At 41.1% G+C, this 12141-nt stretch overlaps 1 protein-coding gene across 2 annotated transcripts in view; it reads right to left on the bottom strand.

Moving 5' to 3' along the window:
• LOC124387778 (aquaporin-4-like) overlaps positions 1-12141 on the bottom strand; it is a 67332-nt gene that overhangs the window by 19506 nt on the left and 35685 nt on the right. The window lies entirely within an intron of this gene.

The following is a 12141-nucleotide window of genomic DNA, read 5'->3' on the forward strand; positions in this document are numbered from 1 at the left end:
CAATCAGTTGTTAACAGTTCTGGGTGAATACTTGGTTTAAATTAAACAGGGAGTGATTGATTATATATTTACTAAGAGAACCTGTTAAACACCCTGCACTTGAGCATCCTGTGCTGCATATGCATGTACTGATGGGCCATTCACAACAATAAGTAAAAATGTATGCATGTACTTTTGAGCCATCCATGACAATCAGAAAAATGATGAACAGCCATTTTAAGGGTTCAAATTTGGTGTTCCATTCATGAATTTAGCAAACCAAGTCCAAAAGCTTTAATTAAAAAGCTCATGAACCCTATTTTCCGGACTATAAGCCACTACTTTTTTCCCACTCTTTGAACCCTACAGCTTAAACAATGAAGTGGCTAATTTATGGATTTTTCCTGGGTCTTTCCCGGTTTCACAAGCTTCATGCCAAAAAAACTGAGCCCCATAACATTAGACTAATTAAATTGCAGGTTAAGGTGAACAAATTAAATTCTTTAAATGAAATCAGATGCGCTACCACTGAAAAAAAAGGGTAGGTTAAGAAATGTAATAAAAGTTGTTAATGTTGCTTTCTACTCATTTTCAATTCAGTGGTTGCAGTGGTTAATTTTCTGTTATGTTTTGTAGTTGCTGGAGTCCAGGTGGTCCTCCAGACTGATACAGAATGACATCTCTGGATCTTAGCAACAATCGATTTAACGTCTGATGAAGAAGATAGCATTATTGATGGCAGGCCAGTGTAGATTGTTAAACCGCCTCCGCACAGAAGCCCACAACTGTCAGGTCTGTGTCAAGAGCTACAGAATATACTTGAAGCAGACTCACACTAGGTTACCACCCATCATTTCGGTGTGATGGCACAGGGTCACATGGTATGGAATCGGCTGTATACGGATATGCAGAATTTGACATTTCCGGACAGTATATTTCAGAATATGTAAAAAAATTGAATTTCCTGGACCTTGTTTTCACTCGCCCTACCCCAGCAACAGACATGACTGCTAACCCACTTCAAATTTCTGATCATCACCTTTACAATCATGCTTCCTATCATACCCCAAAACCTCCACTCCATTTCTCCAGCCTCTGTACCTTCCTGTACCCTTTCATCTCTTCCTTACCCTGACTTATTTTCTTCTCTACCCTTGGACTCTGCCACTAATGATTTCCTTTCCTCTCTTTCCCCAACCATTAACCTCATCTGCCCCCTGACTAGTTTTGTGCAGCAATCGTTAAGAACTTAAATCAGCAGAGAGGAAGTGCAAAGAAGAGATACCGCAAGTCATCTAATCTTGCACTCCCACCACCTGCCCGCTGGATCCAAACTCTTCAACTATGCTTCAGAAGATTTCACAAGACCTCCTGCCATTTATCTCAATGACCATCAATGGGTCCTTAGCATCTGGCCATGTGCCAACTTCTTTCAAGCAAGCAAGTTATTCTCATCTTTAAAAAACTTGCTCTGGATCCATCAAACCATTACAGAGCAGTATCACTTCTCTCCTTTCTTTCTAAAACTCTGAAATGCTGGTTTTTAACCAACTGTCTATCTATTTCTCAAAGAACAAGCTTCAAAATCCAAACCATTATGGCTTGAAAGCAGGACATTCCACAGAGACTGCCCTTTTGGCTTTGACTGAGAACTACATGCTGCTTGATTAGCCAAGCTGTCATTTGTACTCATCCTCCTAAACCTTTCAGCAGCATTTGATGCCGTCAACCATAAGAATCTCATCTACCCTCAGGAGCCTTGGTATCCATGGAACAGAATGGTTTGCTTCCTACATGGAAAGTCACTCATACCAGGTAACATTCAGGGTGATCACATCTGCTCCACGCAGACTGTCCACTGGTGTCCCACAAGGCTCAGTACTTGGTCCTTTTCTTCTTCCACTATACTCATTCTCTTGGGAAAGTCATATCCTTACATGAGTTTTATCACAACTGCTATGCTGATGAGACATCTTATCTTCTCTTTACCTCCCTCAGATACCACAGCTTCCACTCTGATCATCTTCCACTCTGGCATATCTTCGTAAATGAACGCTCTCTGCACTCCCTTTCGAACTTATCCTAGGTGTCGGAACAGCAGAGTCACTGGCTATCTTCAAGTGATGATCGTCTCCAGGTTACGTATGGTTTCCCAAGGGAACGAGAAACTGCATCAAGCATGCTTTGGAAATGCTTCCATGGTATTCGTGCTCGGAATTGTGTGTGTAATCAGTCCAATGGAAAGCTATAAAGGACCAGAAAGCTATAAAAAGCATATAGAGTGAAACTGGTACTAGCTTCTGAAAGGGTAGGATGCGCCGAAGGGATACAGGCAGTGTGGCATGGAGACGCAGCATCTCGCATTCCCCTTCAGGAACGCGAGCTGTGTCAACAATGCTTTGGGAACAAAAGTCCCCTCTGGTTCTCCCTCAGATGCAGGCATGGCCAAGGTGGTACCCGTACATCTTCTCTTCTGCAGACCCCCCTGGTTGGTAGGAAATGCTTCAGTGCACATTGGAAAACATGATGCCGCAATCAGACTCAGCACTCTTTGAAACTGCTTCACAGGGAGTGACTGACCTTCTCTCATTCTCTTGACAGCCGTAAGGATAGATTCAACACAAGCAGGGGACAACTGTGCCCGCAAAAGGGTTGAATCCCATACTACACCTAAATGGGTTGTTCTCTGTAATGGAAAAAGCACCGTTTTGTTAGGGCCCCACTAGGTTGGGGTACACCCCATTGAACTGAGGCGGACAAGACTCGCAACTGCTGTCTACATTGCGCAGGACCCTTTGAGACACATCTGGCAGATTGCTAGATTGTCTCTTAAAGGAAACAGTCTCTCGAGACTGACCTCTGGTGTGCCTAGAGCCAGAGCTATGCCCTGGTGCAGCTCTAGGGGCCTACTGAGAGGTGGCGAACCCTTCAAGTTCACTATGGTACTGCAATTTGCGCAGTTGGCTCCCTTGAGAACTGACCTAGCATGCTCCGCTCCCAAGCAAGCAAAACACAGGCGTAATATAGAAGAGGCAAGGAGGAACACACAGTTGGAAAGAGTGCTTACTGTTGCTTGCTTTCATTTTCTTTCTTATTTTTTCAGACATTACCACTTACCAGAAAGACATACACAGAGAGCACTTCATGAACAAACTGAAGCTAGTGCTGGTATTACTCCATATACTTTTTATAGCTTCCTATCATGGTCACCCCGCCAGTGATGCCGCACTTTTAATTGGATGGACTACACACGTGATTCAGAGCGTGGACAACGGGAAAACTTTCCCAAAGAGTTGTTGATGCAGCCTGAAGGGAAACTATAGCAGGTAAAATAAGTAGTAACCACATCACCATTTTTCTCAGTAAATATATTTCTAAAGGTGCTATTGACATAATTTTTACCAGATGTTGCTAACAACCCATGCAATCCACACGTACAACTAAATCAAACCATACTTGTCCATCATATATGTGTAATAATGTGAAATGTGACAAGGAAAAAGTATTTAACACATGAAGTAAGGGAGGCATGGAAAGCCAAGACACCAAATGAAATCAATGAGTAATTAGAAAGCAATTCTGCCCTGTGTCAGTGCAAATTAATATCAGCTGGTTCCGTCACAACTGATAGCCTATATAAAGGTGTCTCATTACCAAGGTGTCACACAAGAAACATCTCATGATTGGTAAAAGTGAAGAGCTCTTGCAAGACCTTTGCAACCATATTGTTGCAAAACATACTAATGTCATTAGTTACAGAAGGATTTAAAAACTTTTCTATGTTCCAGTAAGCAATGTTGGGGCCATAATCCAGAAGTGGAAAGAACATTTTGCCATAAACCAACCATGACCAGGTGCTCCTCACAAAATGTCTGACAGAGAAGTGAAAAGAATGTCAGAAGAGTTGTCCAAGAGCCAAGGACCACTTGTGGAGAGCTTCAAAAAACCTGGAATTAGCAGATACAATTGTAAAAATAAAAAATAAAAAATAAAATAATGCACTCAACAGCCATGGCCTGTGTGCATATGCAACTCGCAAGACTCCATTTCTAAAGAAAAAGCATGTGAAAGCTTGTTTAAAATTTGCTACACAACATTTGGACAAGCTGTGAAATACTGGGAGAAATAGCCTGGTCAGATAAAACCAAAATTTAACTCTTTGGATGCCATAATACACACTATTCTTAGAGGACAAATGGCACTGCACATCACCCCAAAAACACCATACCAACAGTGTTGGTGGTGAGAACATCATGGTGTGGGGCTGATTTTCACCATGCAATACTGGCAAACGTCATATACTGTAATTGAAGGAAGTATGAATGGAAAAATGTACTATGACATTCTTGATAAAAATCTGCTGCTATCTACCAGAATGATGAAGATGAAACGAGGGTGGACATTTCAGCAAGATAATGATCCCAAACACACAGCCAAGGACACTCTTAATTGTTTTCGGAGAAAGAAAACAAAGCTGCTAGAATTGTCCAGACAATCACCTGACTTGAATCCTATTGAAAATCTATAGAAAGAACTAAAGATTAGAAAACATACAAGATGCCTTCAAAATTTGATGAATGTTTGTGTAGGAGAATGGGCCAAAATCACACTTGAGCAATGCTCTCCCAGGCAGGGGGCACATTGGTCTGAAAATAGTGACATGTTCAATACACTGTACCTCTTCCTGTAATGCTTAAACAAGTATTTTTTCCAGATTTGCATACGAGTGTAGATTTACTCATTGATAGAGACTAAATGCACTTTGGACATCGCTCTAGACAAGGGCATCTGCTAAATGCCATAAATGTAACATGCCCAGGATCAAAAATCTAACTAACTAATCCACGACACCAAACAGGAAAACCAATGAATGAACACAGAATAAAAGCAAATGGAGTGAACTGAAAACAAATCTACAGGAAAGAGTGAAACGATAGGGGATTTCACAATACTTTGGGTTAACCCACTTGGTGAAATTTTAAAAGTTCTTTGTAACAACAGAACTTTTTTAAAGACTACATTCTGGGAAACTGTTTTAAAAGCTTGATTTTTTATCAGAGCCCAAATTTTGATATATATTATCCATTACAGGATATTATAGAAATATTTTACATTTTCCTCAAAAAGAGTGAGCTATATCTATATATTGGACTGTTAACTATGCAAATTAAATTAAGGAACTCTATTACCCTAAGCATTTAGCTTTAACATGAACCCAATTTATTAATATATATAAAAAAAACGGAACTCTTACGAAGTGTCACTTCATAAAACACAAAAACCTTATGGCAGTGGAAGCACCAAGCAATGGGGCTGTTTTTCTTCAGCTTGAACTGAGTCAAGATAGAGGGAATCAAAATCAAAAGGTAGAACAAAATCTTCAGAATGTCTCAGTTCATATTTTAATCCTTTCCATATCCTATGAATTGACAAGGGCTGTACAGAGGAGAGCCCTTTATAAATTGACAGATTTTAAGTACACTTTATGGACAAAAGTATTGGGACACCTGACTTTTCCAGTACATACATTCACAAACAGTTGGAACAAACTTGAAAGTGAACAACTGTATAAGATGTCTTTGGATGCTGAAGTATTTAATTTTTGCTTCACATAAACTAGGAAACCCAAACCTATTCCAGCATGACAATACATCTTTGCACAAATGAGCTCCATGAAGACATGCTTTACATGCAATAAAGTAGAAGATCTGAGCCAGGTATAGAGCTCTGAACTCAACCCTATTGAACACCTTTGGGATGAATTGAAATACTGACTATGAGGCCTTCTCACCTCACCTATATCAGTACCTGACTTTACTAATATGCTTGTGTCTGAATAAGCACCAATCTACACAAAATCTAGTGGAACATCTTTGGAGAAGACTGAGGTTTATCATTACAGCAAATGGGAACTAAATGTATATTGGAGTGTTCAAAAAGTATGTGTTTGTCTAAGTTGGTAGCGTATAAGCACCTTGATGCACAATGAGCCATGTCCACACAATGTCTACAGTTGCACACAATGCACTTTATGTGGTGAGGACACTTACCAGTCCCTTGCCCTGTGTTTTCTGTTATGTGGCTTTATATTGTCTATTTAACCACAAATAACTGTAAAAGACTGTAGAAAGACCATTACTCATAATCTTACATTTCAGTGCTCATGTTAGTTCTCACTCTCCAGTATTCTGTATTGTTTAAAAACTATAGTCACTCTCTTGATATCACGCAAATGAGGATGGGTTCCCCTTATGAGTCTGGTCAAGGTTTCTTCCTCATAACATCTAAGGAAGTTTTTCCTTGCCACAGTGGCTCCAGTCTGTTTATCAGGCATAAATACACATCGTTCACCTTAACTGTTAAATTCTGTAAAGCTGCTTTGAGACAATGTCTGTTGTGAAAAGCGCTATAGAAATAAACTTGACTTGATTATGTAGCACCAGGGTCCTGGAGGAATTTTGTTTCATTTTACTGTGTACTGCATAAGCTATATATGGTTAATATGAATATAAAAGCTTCTTGACAAGTACAGAGGCAATGAAGGAAATACATTTTTCATTAATGTCACTCTCATGGTATTGCATATACTGTAGTTGGGTTAAGTGTCAGCGAAATTTTCTGGGATAATTTGCATACCAGAGATAATGTAAATCAGTTACAGCCATACTTTCATCCATTTTGGCAGGACCATTTATTGAGGAGTAAAATACGAGGGGACCCCATTAATGTACCTTTTGGAAAAAAAAACCTTGGACCTTTTCCTAATCGTGATAATGTCTTGATAATGTCGCCTCAGCTTATGGCCACTGCATAGCTACAAAGGTGTTATACAAAAAGTTTTAAAACTAGCTCTGTTTATAAGAAAGTAGTACATTTTTCTATGTTTACACACAATCACCCCAAAATAGTCCTCTTGCACAATACAGTGCTCTCAGGGTTTTGACACTTCTGGAATGTGTCCTGGATGTCTTCTTTTCGAAGTGTGTTGAGCATCGCAATGATCATCGCAATGGTGTTAAAATGGCAACCTTTGTCCTGAATCTTCGTCTTTAGAAAGAGGGGAAGTCCACAGGAGCCAAAATTGGCAAGTAAAGTGGGTGCGGAATTGAAATCATGTGAACTGTTCTCTGACGATCATCATGCACAAGTTGGCGAATGGACTTGACATTTTTGGGGGTTGAGCTTGTTTAAGTTCCCTTTCATGAACTTCAGTTGCGTGACCAACGCTTTGGGAGTCCAAGCTCTGAATCACGTGTGTAATCTGTCCAACAGAAAGGTGCAAAGTCACCAGCAGCGTGACGTCATAAACAGGAAGTTACAAAAGCACATGCGGTGGAGACGATGCTAGCTTCTGTTTGTTCAGGAAGTGCTCTATATGTGTCTGTGTCAATGGTAAGTGGTAAAATAAAAAAAAATTTTTTAGAATTATAAAAAATATATATATATATATATATATATATATATATATATATATATATATATGTGTATATATATGTGTATATAACAAAGCTTGTGTGTAGCTTGCATGGGAGTGGAGCATGCTCAGTCAGTTCTTTAGGGACCTGACTGCTCTCATTATGGCCACATGTCAATGCGGACCCTCTGCTCCAGCAGGCGCTCTCACTCCTCGCGGATCTGCGAGGTTCTGCGAGTTTGTACACCTCAGTATACAGTGCCTGTCCCTCCTTGGTGCCCTCAGAAGGTTGGCTTATGCCCCATATGTTGTTTCAGGCCACAGCAATCTTCTCTAGGCATACCAGGTCTGCAAACCATGGTCTACCTCACCACCGTGGGGCCACCAGTAGGAGACTGACTCCATTCCAGCGAACTCTGTCCAGAACTACCGGGAGCAGTGTGACAGGGAAAAATGCGTACAGGCACAACCTCTATACCATGCTTATACCATGGCGTCCAGCCCAAAGGGGGCTGGTTGAGTGAGGGAAAGCCAGAGGGGACAGTGATATGTCTCTTGGGTTGCAAACAGGTCCACTTGTGCTCTGTAAAACTTCTCCATATCTGCTCCACCATGTCTAGGTGGAGCCTTCATTCCCTACGCCTTGGCTCATGCCTTGAGAGGGCGTCTGCTCCCTGGTTTAGATATATGCTGCCCTCACATCCACAGAACGGAATTGTGGAGAAAGACTGAGCAGCTGTTCATCTGCTGTGGTCTCTATATAAAGGGGCTCCCTGTGAAAAAGCAGACCCTCAGAAGGTAAATTGTGAATGCTATTTAATCCTCTTATGAGTCCTCTGGTCTCCCAGCACCATTTGAGGTCAGGTCCCAATCTCCGGGCCGCGGACCGGCACCGGTCCATGGGTCAATTGATACCGGGCCGCACAGAAAGAATACATAACTTACATTATTTCCCTTTTATTTATCAGATTCTGAACAATGTTTTATTTTTGAAAATTACCAGGTTCTCTCCGTCACATCTGTCTATGACTCACTCTTGATGCATGTCATGATGCCTCGGTCACATGTCTTACCTCCATCTGGTACCTTCTTAAAGGGGCTGCTCCGGCCACTAACACATAATACATTACCGCTAAATTCAAACCCCCAAGCTAGCAAAATTAACAAAAAACAACACAGTGGATTCACGTTTATTATTATATTATATATATAGAAAATGCCAGTTTTTATGCGCTGCAGGCTGGTCCACCCCCCGCTGACCTTCATCAGGTTCTATAGCCTTGACCTTATGGCCATCCTGGCTTATCCGTCCTTCGGCCTAGCTATGCCCATCCACACTAGGCAGGGACTGGTTGGTCTGGCGGTATTGTAGTCTCGTTCCCAAAGTGTTGTTGACGCAGCTCGAGTTCCTAAAAGGCAACATCGCTAGGTCATATATGTAATCCTGGTTCCCTGAGGGAACGAGACGCTGCGTCTCCAGGCCACATTCCCTACAGCACTTCCTTCCATTTCAGAAGCTATTGTTGTCTCCACTGCATGTGCTTTTTTAGTTACCTGGTTGACGTCACCCCACCGGTAATATCACGTGCCACTCAAAACGACTTGAAGGACTGGTTGCAGTTTTACTGTATGTCAAAAGTCTCTGTGGCAGATTTGCCTAGTTTCACGCAGAATTTAATGTTTGCTCTTTGTTTTAGTTTGCTGTCCATGATATAATCTCAGACATGGTAACACAAGTGGTCAGAATAGCAACAGTTGTTTTGATACCATTTCGTATAGCCAGTAGATGGCAACGCATATAATCTGTACTAAGTTTGATATATTGCTTCCAGCCATAATCGTCATCAATTTATGTCATTAAATAGCATATTGAAACCTAATATAGTTGTCTAAATAATATGGCATTATAAAAACTACTGTAAAATAATGAAAATAATCTCTTTAGAACTCTTAACTTTAAGACTGATAACAAAAATCTTTACTTTAGTACCACGTCATACCACCCTGCCATTGATTTATTCCTTGGCATTTTCATTGCGCACTTAGCTTTCAAGTCTTTTCTCTTCATCAATTTTTTAAACAACGTTGAAAAGTTCAAGCATATCCAAACTTGAAGGGCCAAACTTTTCTACAGTGACAGAAACACTAAAAGTGCCCCATGGCAGAAGCAAAAGATCAACCGTAGAATCACCAGACATGGTTAAAGAGTCTGTTCAGCCCTGTTTGATTGAAGCGGAGCGTGCTTCCTCGTTAGGACCTGCACTCTCAGCTCCCTAGAGTCCTGCAGAGAGTTGAACTCTGGCTTTCCGCATTAGCTGTCTACCTGACATCGGGCCAAAAAGCAAAAGCACTATGTGTTTGCCAAAGGCAGAACATGAAAGTGAGACATGAGCTTGAGCTTTATTGAGGAAAATGAAGGAGATGGGACTGTTGTCTTGCTCAAACCCACTGCAGCAGCCCTTTTTTTTCAGGAACTGGCCATCAAACTGAAATAACAGGCTGAGGCTTGTCAGATTTGATCATTGTGGCAATGCAGGGATGATGGTTCCCCCCTTCTCTCTTGCTCTTTCTCTCTCTCTCTCTCTCTCTCTCTCTCTTCCATTTTCTCTTGTTTACACACACACACACACACACACACACACACACACACACATTCACACATAGACAGGCAGACAGACTCACACACTTAACAATACTTCAGTTAGGAGATGAAAACAATACATTCCACAGTTAATCTCATTAGATTTAGGCTCAGAGGAGCAGAGGAGCGCCACAAATTCACACATTTTCCTGATGGACCTTTTGAATCTCATTAGCTGCTATGGACCAAAGTGGAGAAAAGCACATTTTTATTACTCATTTGTCTTCAAAGACTAAATATATATATATTATATTCTGTATTTAACCATGCATCCTCAGCAAGCATTTCATCCTAGTCAGGGATTTATACTCACACACATTTATAGAAGAACATTAGATTCACCAACATTGAATGTGTTTAGAAGACAGGAGGAACCTGGACCCAAATGTTTCAGGTAACAAACTTTCTTTCGGCTTCTCCCGTTTCTCCACAACAGATCCTCCGCACGTTTGATTTGGCACATGTTTTTACACTGGATGCCCTTCCTAACGCAACCCTCCCCAATTTATCCAGGCTTGGGACCAGCACTGAGAGTGGCTGGGGATGGTTCCCTGACCGGGGATCGAACCCAGGTCGCAGCAGTGAGAGCACTGCATCTTAACCACTAGACCACCAGGGGACAAATGTTTCAGGTAACAAGTGAAACAAAATCAGGCAGACAGATGGCAAGACTGTAGACCATATGTCTAACACTGAAAGAGCTCGAGAAAGACACAGACAGATTCCAGAACCTAAATTGGGAGCTTAACAAGACATAAGAAGACACAGGTGAGGGTGATTAGTGATAAGTGTGTCATGTGATATGCAGGGGCTGATGGGTAATATGGATGAGTGACATGAACCAGATAATATGGTTCTGCCCAGAACATTTAGTTAGATAGTTAGAAGAAATAGTGAAATTAGGAATATATTGTTCTATTTAATTCATTTTAATCTGTTTATATTTCTTTGAAAAGGACAGCTGTTGGTCAAGTACTTACTTACTGTACTTGCTCAAGGGACCAGCAGTGGCAGCTTGGTGGTGCTGGTATTCGAACTCAAGACCTTTCAAACATCTTAAACACAGCCACCACTTATGGCTTATTGTTATGAGAAACTTAATTTGATTTATTTTGCGATAAATAGCACGTGAAGAGCCTGAAGCTTCTGGTTTCTTAAACCAGTTAGAACCTTCCGTATTTTCCGGACTATAAGCTACTTTTTCCCCCACGCTTAAACAACGAAGGCGGCTGATTTTATGGATTTTTCCTGGGTTTTCCCCGGTTTCACAAGCTTCAAGCCAAAAGACCGAGCCCCATAACATTAAACCAATGAAATTGCCAAATGGGTTTAGGTGAACCAATGAAATTCTTTATATTAAATCAGATGCCCTCCCACTGAATCAACCCGCACCACATCATAAATATGGATGAGGTTCCTCTGACGTTTGACCTGCTGCACACTCTGACTGTCTACAGGAAATGGGAATCATTCGTCATGCTGAAAACAACCGGGCATGAAAAAACACACTTCACCTGTGTTCTGAGCTGCACGGCATCGGGAGAAAAGCTTCACTGATGGTGATTTTTAAACGCAGGACGATGCCAAAAGAAAAAGAAAGAGAAATTGTTGTGAAAGGAAGGAGGAAGACAGTGAACAATGACTTTCTTGGTAGGCTACTGTTTAGATACAAGCCGTTGTAACGCGTTGAGTCTGGGTCTTGGGAGAGCTCGCTTACTTCAGTTACAACAGAAATCATATAAGCACAGAGAGGTTTCCAAAACTCATGCTTTTTTATTTTTCTTGGCAACAGCGTTACGGGTTAGTCAAAGAAACTTAGCAATGAGCATCAGAAAATAATAAGGACATATTCCTCGGTCTTGCACACATGCAGTAATAGCAGAAAAATGCGGCGCCAGCCTATTCCCAAAATGCCGCTCTGCTCTTAAAGGAGCCACAACATATTTCACCCTTTACACCGTGTAACAGACACTCTCTTTCGGTAAAGCCTGTGTAAAGTTCATTAGTTTCAGTGTAGACACCTGTGGCTTATAGACAGGTGCGGCTTATTTATGTTCAAAATAAAAAATGTTGTGAAATTCAGTGGTTATATTTGGCTTATATTTGG

This window comes from Silurus meridionalis, chromosome 6 (genome assembly GCF_014805685.1).
Source record: "Silurus meridionalis isolate SWU-2019-XX chromosome 6, ASM1480568v1, whole genome shotgun sequence".
In the NCBI taxonomy this organism is placed as follows: domain Eukaryota; kingdom Metazoa; phylum Chordata; class Actinopteri; order Siluriformes; family Siluridae; genus Silurus; species Silurus meridionalis.